The sequence below is a fragment of the Ascaphus truei genome, chromosome 2 (assembly GCF_040206685.1).
Source record: "Ascaphus truei isolate aAscTru1 chromosome 2, aAscTru1.hap1, whole genome shotgun sequence".
Taxonomy (NCBI): Eukaryota; Metazoa; Chordata; class Amphibia; order Anura; family Ascaphidae; genus Ascaphus; species Ascaphus truei.
Genome location: NC_134484.1, coordinates 361,089,829 through 361,104,277, shown reverse-complemented (window position 1 = coordinate 361,104,277; position 14,449 = coordinate 361,089,829).

Below are 14,449 nucleotides of genomic sequence, written 5' to 3'. Positions count from 1 at the left end.
GTTGTGGGTCCTTACAGTGTGGGGTAAACAAAATGACTAATGGTTTAGGTAAATTGGAGGAATGGCCAAGAGTTTTTCAACTACAATTTATTGCCCAAAAGGGAAAAATAATAAACTTGTCTCATATAAATCCAAAGGCAGAATACAGGATTATGAACACTATAATGTCAACTACTACAGAGACACACAGATACCCAGCAAGCTCTAAGGAACCCCAAATATTACCACATTATATATATATGTTCCCTATATATATATATATATTATATATATATATAATATATATATATATATATAGGTGTCAATTGGAGTGCTAGTGGGCGTGGCTAAATTTATAAAACAAAAAACAAAGAAGCCCAAAGCTGCTTCCGATATGACAAAAATACACAGTGAAATACCTATATATCTCTTGAAAAGGGGTCATCTAGTTACACCCTTTGGCCAAAGCGTTATAAGCCTGCAAGCCACTTTCAAGGCATGACCATAAGCAGGTCCTAACACAGACTGATAAAATTCTTATTTACCTCTATAATTAGAGGGAGAATGATCGCATTGGATCTGTCACAACAAGCTGCATGCAAGACCTGCTCACTTGGAAAGTGGGGAGGGGCAAGCTTATTGGTTCCGGTGCCGGGTCTCTCTGACGGCAGAGCCAGAAGTCAGCTAGGCTAAACTTCCAGCGCTAGAGGTGCCCCGGCACGCGCCTGAGCAGCAGTGTGGATCAGACAGGTGCTTGCAGCTGTGCCGTGGCAACTACTGTGAACTGCCACTTGGCCCCCTGCTGTCACTTCCCCCCCACAGCACTGCCACCCCTTCTGTAGCACCACCACCCCCTGCAGCCACGGGCCACCCCCCCCTTTGCACCGCCAGCCCCGTAGTACCACCAGCCCCCTTTGCACCAACACCCCCTGCAGCACCGCCACCCCCCTTAGCACCGCCACCCCCCTGTTGCACCGGCATTCCCCTGTAGCACCACCAGCCCCCTGTAGCACCACCACCTCCCTTGTAGCAAGACCATCCCCTGTAACACCGCCAGGCCCTGTAGCACCGCCACCCCCCTGTAGCATCGCCACCCCACAGTAGCACTGCTACCTTCCTCAGTCACTTCCCCCCTCAGCACCACCAACCCCCTTGTAGCACCCCAACCTCTGCAGCCACTGGCCACCCCCCCATAGCACAGCCACCCCCCACAGCAATGGCCCTCCCGCAGCCACCAGCCCCCCCCCAGCAATGCCCACCCCACGCAACAACCGGCCCTTTGCAGCCACCGGCACCCCACCCCCAATCCCCTGCAACCACCAGCCTGACCTGAGACCATCCCCATGGTAAGTCTGATTTTTATATTTATTGGGGGGTATTTTATATATGTATTGGGAGGGGGTTGAGGTATTTTTTATATGTATTGAGTGGTGGGGGTATATTTTTTATATGTATTGGGGGTTTGGGGTATATTTTTAAATGTATTGGGGGGTTATTTTTATATGTATTGGGGGTATTTTTATATGTATTGGGAAGGTATTTTATATGTTTTGGGAGGACGTGGGGGTATATTTTTTATGTATTGGGCAGGGGCTATATTTTTTATATATTGGGACGATCTCGCATATTTTAGCATTGTGTCTAGTAATTTTGGACATGCCACCTGGCAACTCTAGCCGCCGTAACACCCCCAGCCATCCTGCAGCCACCGACCTAATGTCCCCCCATCCTCCCGCAGCAACAGCCCCCCCCAGTAGCAGCCACTGGCCAGCCCCCCCAGTAGCAGCCACCGACACGCCCCCCCAGTAGCAGCCACCACCAACCCCAGTAGCAGCCACCGCCCCCCCCAGTAGCAGCCACCACCACTGCCCCCCCAGTATCAACCACCGGCCTCCCAGTAGCAGCCACCGGCCTTCCCTAAGCCAACAGCCCACCGCCCATTCCGTAGCCACAGCCTCCCTGCAGCAATGAACCCCCTTAACAGCTACTGGCCCTCCTTAATCCACCGACACACCATCCCACCCACAGCCACCGCCCCCCCCCCCCACAGCCAATGGCACACCCAGCATATTTTGTGCGATCATTTTTTTTACGTGGTAGGTGGGTTGGGGGGGGGGAGCCTGCTCCTTTCATGTGTCCTGGGCCCCATGATTTCTGTTGGTGGCCCTGCCTGCTTATAGTCATGCCTTGATGTGGCTAGCAGGCTTATAACGCTATGGGCAAAGAGTTTAACTAAATGACCCTTTTTCAAGAGATATATAGGTGTTTCACTGTGTATTTTTGTCATTTTGGATGAAGCTTTGGGCTTCTGTGTATTTTTGCTGTATACAACTACTACAGAGGAAAGGGACCTCAGAGTCAATATTACAGCAGACTTACAGTATAACGAGGCCAGCAATGTATCAAAGAAATGCAGAAAGTCAGCAGGTTTTATAGGGAGAAGAGGGGAAGCAGAACGAGAGGGGCTTTTTCAATCATTGGTGAAACCTTACAGTGGCGGCCGCCTTTACCCTTGTGCGGCTGTAGCGGCGCAACTCTGAAAACCGCGGGCAGATGCAGTTTTTTTTTTCCGGAGTATATTGCGGTATTTTAGCGCTCTGAATATTAGCCTTTTATTAGCGCTGTCTGCAATACTGTAATACCATCTAAAAACTCAGGGGGGCGTTCGCGAGCTGTTGTCTTCAAAGTCTAATACTTTAGCAGTTCAACATACGTCAGTACACAGTCTACGTGTGCGCGAGCAGTAATTGTAAATTTGCATATTTATACATGCATGTGCAGTGCTGTATGTCCCCTCGCTCGCCCCCATACACACAGGATAATTTACTGCACTGCAGTATTTCAACTTCTTATCTTATCTACAGTACAGTACACCTCTCCCACTACTATTCCTTTGAATGTGTGTCTTTCTGGTTTCAATCACATTCCTGCTTGATAGCTGATGATTACTGCGCATGCGTCTGTAACTTCGCCATTGCTTGCTTGCAAAGTTCAAGAGTGAGTGACCAAAAAAAAAATATTTTTTTTCTCCTCATTTTTTATTTTCTCCACAAGCCTGCCTAAACCATCTTGATATTACGATATTCAATCTGTGCTGTAGCTTTTGATTGCGATACTGTGCGTTTGACTGCACATGGTTGATGTGTGTGCTTTTTATGTATTTGGGGGTGTAGGGATCAAATTATTATGATGAACTGCCTTTTGAAAATATGTCATTTCTTTGAACTGCAGTACATCTAATCCTTCATGCAGCTGTACCCTGTACCTCCCTCCCCCACGCACACACACAAGGCTCACTCAAGGATTTGAACCTCTTATCCACACCTCCCCAGAGCCATTCCGTTTATAAAGCTTGTCATTGTGTTTTTAATCGTCCGTCCCAAGCCGAGCATCACCTCTCTGCGCCTGCGTGTAATCCTCTTTGGGATGGGAGCAACAGTACATAGCTGATGATTACTGCGCATGCGTCTGTAACTTCGCCATTGCTTGCTTGCGAAGTTCAAGAGTGAGTGACCAAAAAATATATATATATTTTTTTTCTCCTTATTTTTTATTTTTATTTTCTCCACAAGCCTACCTAAACCATCTTGATATTACGATATTCAATCTGTGCTGTAGCTTTTGACTGCGACACAGTGCGTTTGACTTCACATGGTTGATTTGTGTGCTTTTTATGTATTTGGGGGTGTAGGGATCAAATTATTATGATGACCTGCCTTTTGAAAATATGTAATTTCTTTGAACTGCAGTACAGCTAATCCTTCATGCAGTGTACCCTGTACCCCCCTCCCCCACGCACACAAACAAGGCTCGCTCAAGGATTTGAACCTCTTATCCACACCTCTCAAGAGCCATTCCGTTTCTAAAGCTTGTCATTGTGTTTTTAATCGTCCGTCCCTAGTCGAGCATCACCTCTCTGCGCCTGTGTGCCTAATTTTCCTATTGTTGGCTTTGAGTCACCTCTCTGTAATCCTCTTTGGGAAGGGAGCTAGCTGATGATTACTGCGCATGACTCACCCATCCACCCCCAACCCTTTGAGGCTTTGTTTACTGTAACGCTTTTGATAATCCCTTCTCGAATTTGATATGTAAATCTGATTTGCACAGCACTGTGAAATTGAGAGTTAAAAAAAACATTATCTGATTCATGTTGTTGATGCAGTAAATTACCACTTTTTGTCATTCTTTCTTTTTCTTTGGTGTAGGTATGTGGGGGGTGGGGGGGAGTTGTCAATGATTATGATTATCATGAATGTAAAGAAATATTTATTTTATTTTATCAGGAACAAAAAATACAAATATACAAATAATCATGAATAATACACAATGCAGTCTTTATTCAGTTCTTCTGTCAGATGAAAATTGAGGGCCAGTGGATAATCATGAATAATGCACATTGATAATAATATTAATTAATAATATATAATATATAATAATATATATATAATAATATAATTTTTTCCGTCTTTATCTTCTTCCTCATTCTGTGTACAGTACAGTAGTTCATTGAGAGAGGAGAGGTTTTGTGTACATCATGACTGCAGTTTAGATACTGTACATTTAATTGTACAAACAGTTCACAAACTTTAAACGATACCCCCCTCTCCCCCAGTCCATCCTTTTTTTCTGAAAAGACAAGAAAACAAAAAATTAGTGCAGTAATGTGCATACTGTATTATGGCATTGTGTGCTGTATAGTACTGTCAAACCACTCTATACTGGAACTACTGTATACTCTGACTACTGTTAAATACTTCGCAACCAGATGGCCGGTGCTGCTCTCTCAGGAAAGAAAAAAATTGAGCAGTTAGGTGCATATTATGGCATTGTGTACTCTATAGCTACTCCATATTGGACAGCATAATGCAGTTAGTACTGTCAAACTAGTCTATACTGGAATTACTGTATACTGTGACTACTGTTAAATACTTTGTAACCAGATGGCTAGTGCTGCTCTCTCAGGGGGAAAAAAATCTGTGCCATACTTACCTGTATCATACTGTACTTACAATATTACAGTACAGTACTATACCATACTACCTTCCTGATGCTTGCCCATTACGCGCGATCACAATGGGCAACACAGTCGCAATACGGTCAATATATTTATTGCATCGTTCCACGGTGAGTACATCGTTCCAAAAACTCATTATGCCTTGCGCCAACTCATCCTTTTTGGAGGGTTTCACGACTTTTCGGATATGGTCCTTCAGCTGTGTCATGGGAGACTCCTGTGGCGGGTAGGATCCCGGTGGCCGGAACAGCACGAGCGTAGTAGGGGTCACAAGCAGGGGTCCGAGGCAGGCGGCAGGTAGCGAAGTCAAGTACAGGCAGAGGTCCGAGGCAGGCGACAGGTAGCGAAGTATGGTAACAAGCAGAGGTCGGCAACGAGGAGACTGGAACAGGACAGGGGAGCAAGGACAGTTCTGGGGGCAGGGACTGAGAACAGGAACAAACAGGGACAAGCCAGATTACCAGCAAGGGCTTTTACTGTGAACAGACTTCTATAATACAGGTACAGAAACAGATCAGGAATCAGAAGCATGTGCATAAGGAGTCTGACTTGAAGCAAAGGCAAAAGCAACAGACAGGAAGCAAGCTATAAAGGACAGAGACAGGAGCAACAAGAAGACAGACAGACAGAGGAACCCAGAGCCAACAGAAGGCAGCAGCACACCCAGTGGACAAGGAAGCTATGGCTAGGCAGGAGGTCTAGGCGACCCTGACAAGCTGATGCCAGACCATTTCGATAGGATTGAAGTCTGGTGATCTGTCATTGGAGGGAGGGGGAAAAAATGACAATTAGCTAAAGAGATATAGTACACAGTAAAAACAGTGGGAAAAAATGAGACACGGTTACCGCACTTACTCCGCTGGCGTCTTCACCCAGTTGATACTGCGCTCAAGAATATGCGCTGTTGAAGCAGGGTGCTTCGGATCGTTGTCCTGGTAGAAACGGTGACCATCTGGGAACTCACATGTGATGTATTCCACAATCTCAGGCACAATTTTCTCTTGGAAAAAAGCTTTATTCATGATTCCTATAACAAGAAAAGAAAAGTGCTCAAAAAACTGCACACTAGTACAGTATAGTGCATAAGGCAAAAGCGTGTGATATACATTTTACTGTACCTTCAAAGATAACGATGCATCCTGGTCCACGCCTAGAGATGGCACCCCACACATGCATCTTCACTGCGTGTTTCGGACGCGGCTTCATAGATATGCGACCTTTTTTATGGAATGCAAAGGTGGCAAATCTCTCCAGCGAAACAGTAGACTCGTCGGTGAAGATGCAATCCTGGAAAGTTTCTCCACTGTCGATCCATGCCTGGGCCTGGACCACTCTCTTGATCTTGTTAACGTCCCTTATCATAGGGTATGCTCTATAATGACAAGGATTAATTTTAGAGGTACACTGGCGACACACTTTATTCGAGCTCGGCTAGTCCCACGAATTCGGGTATACCCGGGTGTATTGAGGTTTGTGACTGTTTTCTGCCCGAGTGCATTGAGTTATTTTCCGGCAGGGATTGAAGCATTTTATTCCCGTTGGCTGCAATACTGCACAGTATATATATATATACTGCATTACAATTCAGGAATTTATGCCATCTGGTAGACACGCGAAGCATTGCAGCCTATTAAATCCTAATCATTATCATTTAACAGATCAGCCGCCCATCAGCCAGGCATGAACCCAGTCTGGGAAGGCAAATGCAACGGGGCTTGTCAGAGGTGAGGAGCGGCGCATTCCAGGTATCTGCCAGGTACATACTGGGTATTTGCTCGAATAAAGTGTGTCAGTGCAGTACAGTACAGTTTCTTAAACAACACTTTAACCTCCTGTACTGTCCAGTACTAACACACACGTCCATATTTCCATCCAATTCTGCGTCTCATCTTCTTTATGCTGGTCTCGGATACAGTGAGATTGTGATTTTGCTGCAGAGTGTATTTGACCCTTAAGGCACTCTTCTCGTCATTCTCTTCACTTATTTTAAGAGTTGTCTCCATACAATGTACAGAAAAACAACAATCCGGTAAGTTACAGTGCAGTAGGCCATAATTACAGCACATCATTTACAGTAAAAATAGTATAACATTAGATAGATCTACACAATATATAGTTCTATTAATATGCAGCAATATAAACAATATATATAATGTATTATATACTGGAGTTATATAAATATACCGAAATAACTATAAAATTAGATAGATCTACACAATATATAGTTCTATTACTATGCAGCAATATAAACAATAGATATACTGTATTATATCCTGTAGTATATATATATATATATATATATATATATATATATATATATATATATATATATATATACCGAAATAACTATAAAATGAGATAGATCTACACAATATATAGTTCTATTAATATGCAGCAATATAAACAATAATAGATATACTGTATTATATAGTTATATAAATATACTTATGTATTAGTTACAGTTGGTGTCCTCGTGCGTTGTTTGGTTTTTCCGTGTGCATGGTAGCACACGGTGGTTGATGGCACAACGAGGCCAGAAGCAGCTAACCAGCGTTGGATATCTGCAATTCGTTGTCCTCTCGTGTACATCTCCTTAATTCTCATGCTGAGATCCTTTGAAATCTTTTTAACAGGCATTGCTGCGCGTAGAAAGAAATACAAACACAAGAATGTATATTCGATGTTTAGTCGATGTGTATTCAATGTGCTGTGAATCCACAAAATGGATGGTGTATTTACTCACATCAGAGTACGCCCACTTTTAACACCTGTACCTCTTCGCCATGCATAAAAGGTTACACAGTTTGCATAGCCTCCCACTCGATGATCTGTATCTGAACTTGCCCTTGTCCAGATACTGCATTGTGCCATCTGCTTCCATGGATCAACCCCGATTCTACAGATGCAAGAAGCCACTGCCCTCTGCGGTGCCTATCACACAGAAGAAGCGAAAGGCGGCAGCCGTTTCCAAGCCGAGCCCAAAGCGACAGGCTAAGGCTAATAAAGAAAACCTTCTGCTGACCCCAAAGGCTAAGGGTTTTAAAACACGTAAGCCTTATTATGTCAAGAAGAAATTTGGTGATGTACACTCGACGTAAAACAAATGGCAGCCAACCCATGGAACCCACAGGCCACTTCCTCCAATACGCTTCGACGACTCTGCCGCCACTCTCCCGGAAATCTACAGCCCATCTTCTCCACTACTCGTCCACGACGCTGCCGCCGCTCTCCCGGAAACCCACAGCCCATCTTCTACACTGCTCTTCGACGACTCTGCCATGGGTCACTTTCTCCATTACGCTTAGACGACTCTGCCGCTTCTCACCCGGAAATCTACAGGTCGCTTTCTCCATCCTTCTTCGACGACGCTGCCGCTTCTCTCCAGCTAACCCCCATCTCATCCTCCGTAGCACCCATCCACCCAGATGTCCACAGCACGCCATGCACAAGAACCAGCTCGTTAGACCGCATGCTGAATGGGTTAAGTGTGATATCCCCGGGAACTCTACTATGCTGGTAAAGATAGATCTGCTTTTAGAGACCATGCTAAATATGGATCAACGGATGCAGAAGATGGCTCGATGGATGGAGAAGATAGAGACTGATAATTTGCTCGGTATTCATGCCCCTGTATCCCCGACGACGGAGCAGGAGGGTGGCATGGATGTGATGAATGGGACCTTTGACTGCCTTCCAACACCAAGTGCCCCCCCTCCACCAGATGAGTTTGTGTACATGTATGCCGTTGAAGAGGAGGATAACATGACAACCCCGTCAAGACCCCGACAGGAGACAACACGGCGACCAAGACAGGAGGAAAGATTCCTCCCAGACAACCTACCCTCGCCCGCCGCCACAAGCACACCCGCTCACAGAAGAACACCCGCTCCTAGAACCCAACCTACATATGCTTGCATCGATACGGTGCCTGACATCATCCTGCGCGAGCTGCCACCATCACTCAGGGAGAAGTATAGGGTGATGAGTGCTGGTTTACCCCAGAAGTATGCCATGTTAATTTTTAAGCACCACGTGTCCTACTTGGTGAACTGCGGGTAGGTCTACAATGTAAACTACGAAGGAAATCGCGAAAAAAGGGCGCTTCCTGAAAATTTAAGGACTATTGTGGAGGAATTGCGGCGCTATTTTTCAATTTCAGATCATTTAATGAAAATCATTCGAGACTCCATTTATGGCATTTTGCGCTATACAAGGCATCGGCCCTGGGAGGACAATCTGTTTGGGGATCGAATTTGCGTAACTGTTCATCTGTTGTTTATTTTTTGTAAATGTTTTGTAAATGTTTTGACTTTCTGTACTTTAATAAAGGAGATGTTGCGTGTTTTAACTTGTATTAATAAAGAAATGTTTTTACTTACTGTACACAAGACCTGCACAATTCCAGTCCCCGAGGGTCGCAAACAGGCCCGGTTTTCAAGGTTATCCTTAAAACCGGGCCTGTTTGCGGCCCTAGAGGACTGGAGTTGTGCAGGTCTGACTGACTGTTCTGTACACCATCCTACTGTAAATGTTTTGACTATCTGTACTTTAATAAAGGAGATTTTATGAATAAAGATTTTTTTTAATAACACCCTACTGTTGTGCTGTACATGTTTTGACTTTCTGTACTTTAATAAAGGAGATGTTGCGATTTTAAAATTTTATGAATAAAGAATTTTTTTTTTAATAACACCATACTGTTGTGCTGTACATGTTTTGACTTTCTGTACTTGCATGCTCAGCACTGTACAGTATATCACAAGAGTATTAAAACAATACATGCTGTACGGTATAGAATACACATATGTACTGGAATATATTTTTCGGGTTTATTATATATATATTATATATATATTATATATAAAAAAGTATTGTATACGGTCTGAAAACAACTGCATACTGTTTCAGGTATTCTATCCTAATCAATAACAACGGCCACTAAACTGTAGACTCTGGTACGTGTTTTTTTTTAAATCAGATTCAGCAATGTGCAGGCATTGTAACACAAAGCGATATTATCCATCGAAATACCTCCATTTGCCGTTTTCCGCGTGAGAAGACAAAGTTTTCTTTTCTGAGGAAAAACAAAAGTAAAAGTTTTACTGTAATGGTCAGTCAGTCCCCTAAAGAAGTTCCCACAGTCAGTCCCACCAATAATTTTCTCGGAGGCGTCTCCTGTCCACATGCGCATGCGCCTACTGTTGATGTGATGACACGCATATGCGTTTCGAGAAGGTTCCAATGCGCATGCGCCTAGCGTTCCACCAATTGTTCAGTATCTACTGTAGAAGCTGCTCAGCCAATGATATTGCTTACAGGAGACTCGCTTGACTGTGCATTGATATTTCAAAAACAGAATAAAATACAGCAACATTACTCACCATAGACTTTGCCAATCAGCTCGTGCCGAGCCACTGCCAGTCCCGTATTCTTGATCATACACGTAGTTGCCAGGTGACAGCGGGACTACTACACCTGTAGTCAGCTGATGAGGCTGGAAATCGCTTAGGTACATGCAAGCTTGCTGGAATCTGTACGCGAAATCCGGCTCAGGCTGCAGGTATCCGGGTGGGACAGACAGCAAGGGTTGTCAGTCACCAGGTTTTCACTGATGGTCGGACCGTTATTGGAAGCCGGTGCTGGTGCTGGTGCTGGCGCATTGCTTGTCTGCGACTGACGTTTCTTAGTTGGTTTTAACATGACCTTTCGCCTTTTGAAGTCTCCATGATCATAGATACGGGAAAAACCCGGTGATACACACCAATACCCTCCAATAACATCGGGATCAATACGAAAAAAACATGGATCGATACATAACTTTTTCCTTATTGCACAGTAGTTTTCGATAAAATACTGATAAATTTGAACAACTGTTGCCATCTTATCATCTGTTGCATTAATCGCGGCCCATATTAAATAAGCGTACGTTCTGTTGGGTTTTTGGAACACGGACTGCAGTTGTGCACTCATGTCGAGACTCTCAGGACATTAAAACAAGACGAAATACTGTGAGTTTAGATTTAATATGAAAAGCCTAAATTGATACATTATTGTAACTTCTTCAGTACCAAAGCCAATTTACAATGGACCACTGTGGTATTCTTTTAAACACCTGCAAGTCGACACATTACTGAAGCGCATGCGCATTACAATTCATGAATTTCTGCCATCTGGCAGATACGCGAAGAATTGCAACCAATTAAATCCGAACCATTATCAATAAACACATCAACCGCGCATAAACCGCGGCTGTGAATGGGGTATGAATGCAGTCAGAATGCGGCATGAACGTGGTGAAGTGCGGTGAAGTACGTGGCAATCGGAAAAAATCCCAAAAAATTTTGGAGATGTTGGAGAATAAAAGGGGCCGCGGCTGTACCTAGAGTACTGCGTTCAGCTCTAGATACCATATCTCTGGAAGGACATAAATAAATTAGGTGTTGTTTAAAAAAAGGGCTACTGAGATAATGCATGATCTACAGCCTAAGACTGATCAGGGAAGATTACAGGACCTTAATATGTACAGTTTAGTGGATAAAAAGTATAGGGGAGGATAAGATCAAAACTTTAAAATATATAAAGAGATTCAACAAAGTACAGGAGGGAAGGATATTACAAAATCAGAGGAGTGCTAAAACGAGGCCATTTTCAGAAGCTTGAGGGTGGTTGGCTCTCAACGGATGTGGTAGAGGCTAATACTGTATAGTAATGGAATTCAAACATGCTTGGTATAGACAAAAGGCTTTACTAAATATGAAAGAGTCTAGTATGAAATAGAGTCTGATGTTTTACAGCAGATAGTAAAATAGGTTCTTATCTGCCATCAAAATCTATGTTTCTAAAAAGTATATATAAAAATTATTTGTTTAAATTACAGAGGTGCAGGGTCTAAGGGGACCTACACATGTAACTATACTAAACAACCAAATGACATTGGAATGATGTTTCATGGTACCCGTGATAATTCTCACAGCACTGTGCTGACGGTGCGCTCCTGGTGAACCCACTTAACCACCACGAGGCAACTCCCCTCCCCAAAGAGGTAGATTCACCCTCTAGAGGCCCTTTGGATTTGGATGTATAGTGGTTATGATCTATCAACTTTAATTGGACTTCCTGCACTGGCTGTTTTGTCAACATCTCTTAAAGATATATGATTTCAAGATACTATTTTTAGTTTCTGATAGTTTGATTTAATAAAATAAAGCAATGGAATGAAAACAGTTAACAATGGAAACATATAACATTCACAAAATAAATTATTTTAAGGTTTCTATTGTTTTACAGATTTATTACAATCTCAGCTACCGACACTACTTTATATAACTGTTCTATGTACCCAGTATTCCTCAATGGTAATATTGTCTGAAGTTCTCAAAATCTGCAGATCTGTTAGCTGTGTAGGTTTAAGACAAATCAAATTTGGCATATTGTTTGATTGAAAATTGGAGAGAAATGGCAGCAAGATGCAGAACGTATTACACCCCATTGTAATATCTGCATTGTATAATTCCTCCCAAACTCCTATTACTTAACAGAATCATTTCTCAAAATGCTTAGTGATGTAAGCCAGGGAAATAACTTTTATGCATCGATTTCTATTCCACATGGTTCTTTTAGCATCAGTTTAATGACATCTCATGATACACACTGTAAGTAGCTTCAGGTATCTCCCAGGAGGTTATTTAAAGTGATTATTACTTGATTAAAGTTATTCTCCATGTCAGATTCAATCTTGAAGTTGGCTTTGTCTGTCGAAGATTAGGAGTTTATCATTCTGATTGATAGTCGGTTGTAATTGAATGTGTTCCACATAAAGAGGGAATGCAGAAACTTGTTAAGAATAGAACTGATCCTCTTCTGTTTGCTTGATATGCGATTCTGTGACATTTTGCTTGTGTGTGCAATCTGCCCTTGAATGGCTCAAAGTGAGTTCCCCTACTAACAACTGTAGCTAATTGGAATACAGCAGATTCTTTTAAAATAAATTTTAAATATATATATATATATATATATATATATATATATATATATATATATATATATATATATATACACACAATTGTTTTATTCCTTCTGTGCACAAACTGGTTACATTTGTTAAACTAATTTATTAAAATCCCAGTTTCCAATAAATATATATATTTTTTTCTATACATAATGTTTGATGTGTCTATTTATTTAATTTTTAAATTCATGGGTTCCCATATCCTTTTAGGACACTAATTATGAATGAAAGCAAAAGAGAATTGAACCCGCTCTACCTACTAGAACAGATAGCTGCAAAAGGGGCAAATGACTAAACAATGGAAGAAAAAATACACCAGATGTAGCAAAGACACTGCCGTCTGGATAAGTCCCTAACTTATGGGGAGGGTGATGTGTGACAGCTAAGAGAAGGCTGTTACAACACCGTATACCCGAGCCACTAAGTGGACATACGCAAGACGCACTATAATTACTTCATCTATTTTCACTGTTACTACTGTCTGGTTCTAATTTATTTTATTAATTATTATTATTAAAGGATTTTAAGACAACCATATTGCAATACACATTGGACCAGTACTTTGCTTCTTACTGCCCATCCACGGCTGATTCTGGTACTACTCCCTTTCCAGGCATAGAGTGCATTTTTAGGAACTTATCCAGATGGCAGTGTCTTTGCTACATCTGGTGTTTTTTTCTTCCATTGTTTACACTAATTATGAATACATTATTTGGGGCTAATTCATAAATGAGGCATGATTTAAGGTCTGACGAACAATATATTGGGGGAGATTCACTAATCACTTTTACGGTTAACACATTGTGATCCTATGTCATCTGCTATTTAAGTCAATCTCAGTGCATTCATCTGTATTTTAGGTTAGTGAATGTCCATCATAGGGTCAAATTTACTAAGCAGTACTACTCCATAAGACACCTGCTGACACTGTTTATAAACTTGGCTCCTTACAGCCCATTCAAATGCACAGAAAGTGTCTAATGCAGTAGCCCTGTATATTAAATATGGTCCTATGTTGTCCATTCACTTGAAATGCATCTTCCAGCATGAAATGTGTCTTATGAAGTAGCACTTCTTGGTAAATATGGAACATAATGCATCTCTCTATCTCTATCTCAGTCAGCAACATGACGCAACAACGCACACTATGTACTTATTTCATTAGGATACCTATATTTATACAATTGACATTAAGAAAATATTAAAAAATTGTCACTGTGCCATGCTAAGATGTAGGCAGAACAGCTCAATTTCCAGAGCAGATTAAACAGACAGATGGACAGAACAAGATGTGAAGGTAAGCAGGACAGGGACAAGATTAATAGAATTGGTACATCAAGCACAGTATACGTACTTGTCGTAGGCAATCCAGCCTTGACAAAGCCACTCAGCGAAACGTACGTCGGCATTGGACGTACCGACGTCAGTGGGAGTGGTCACAGAGACTG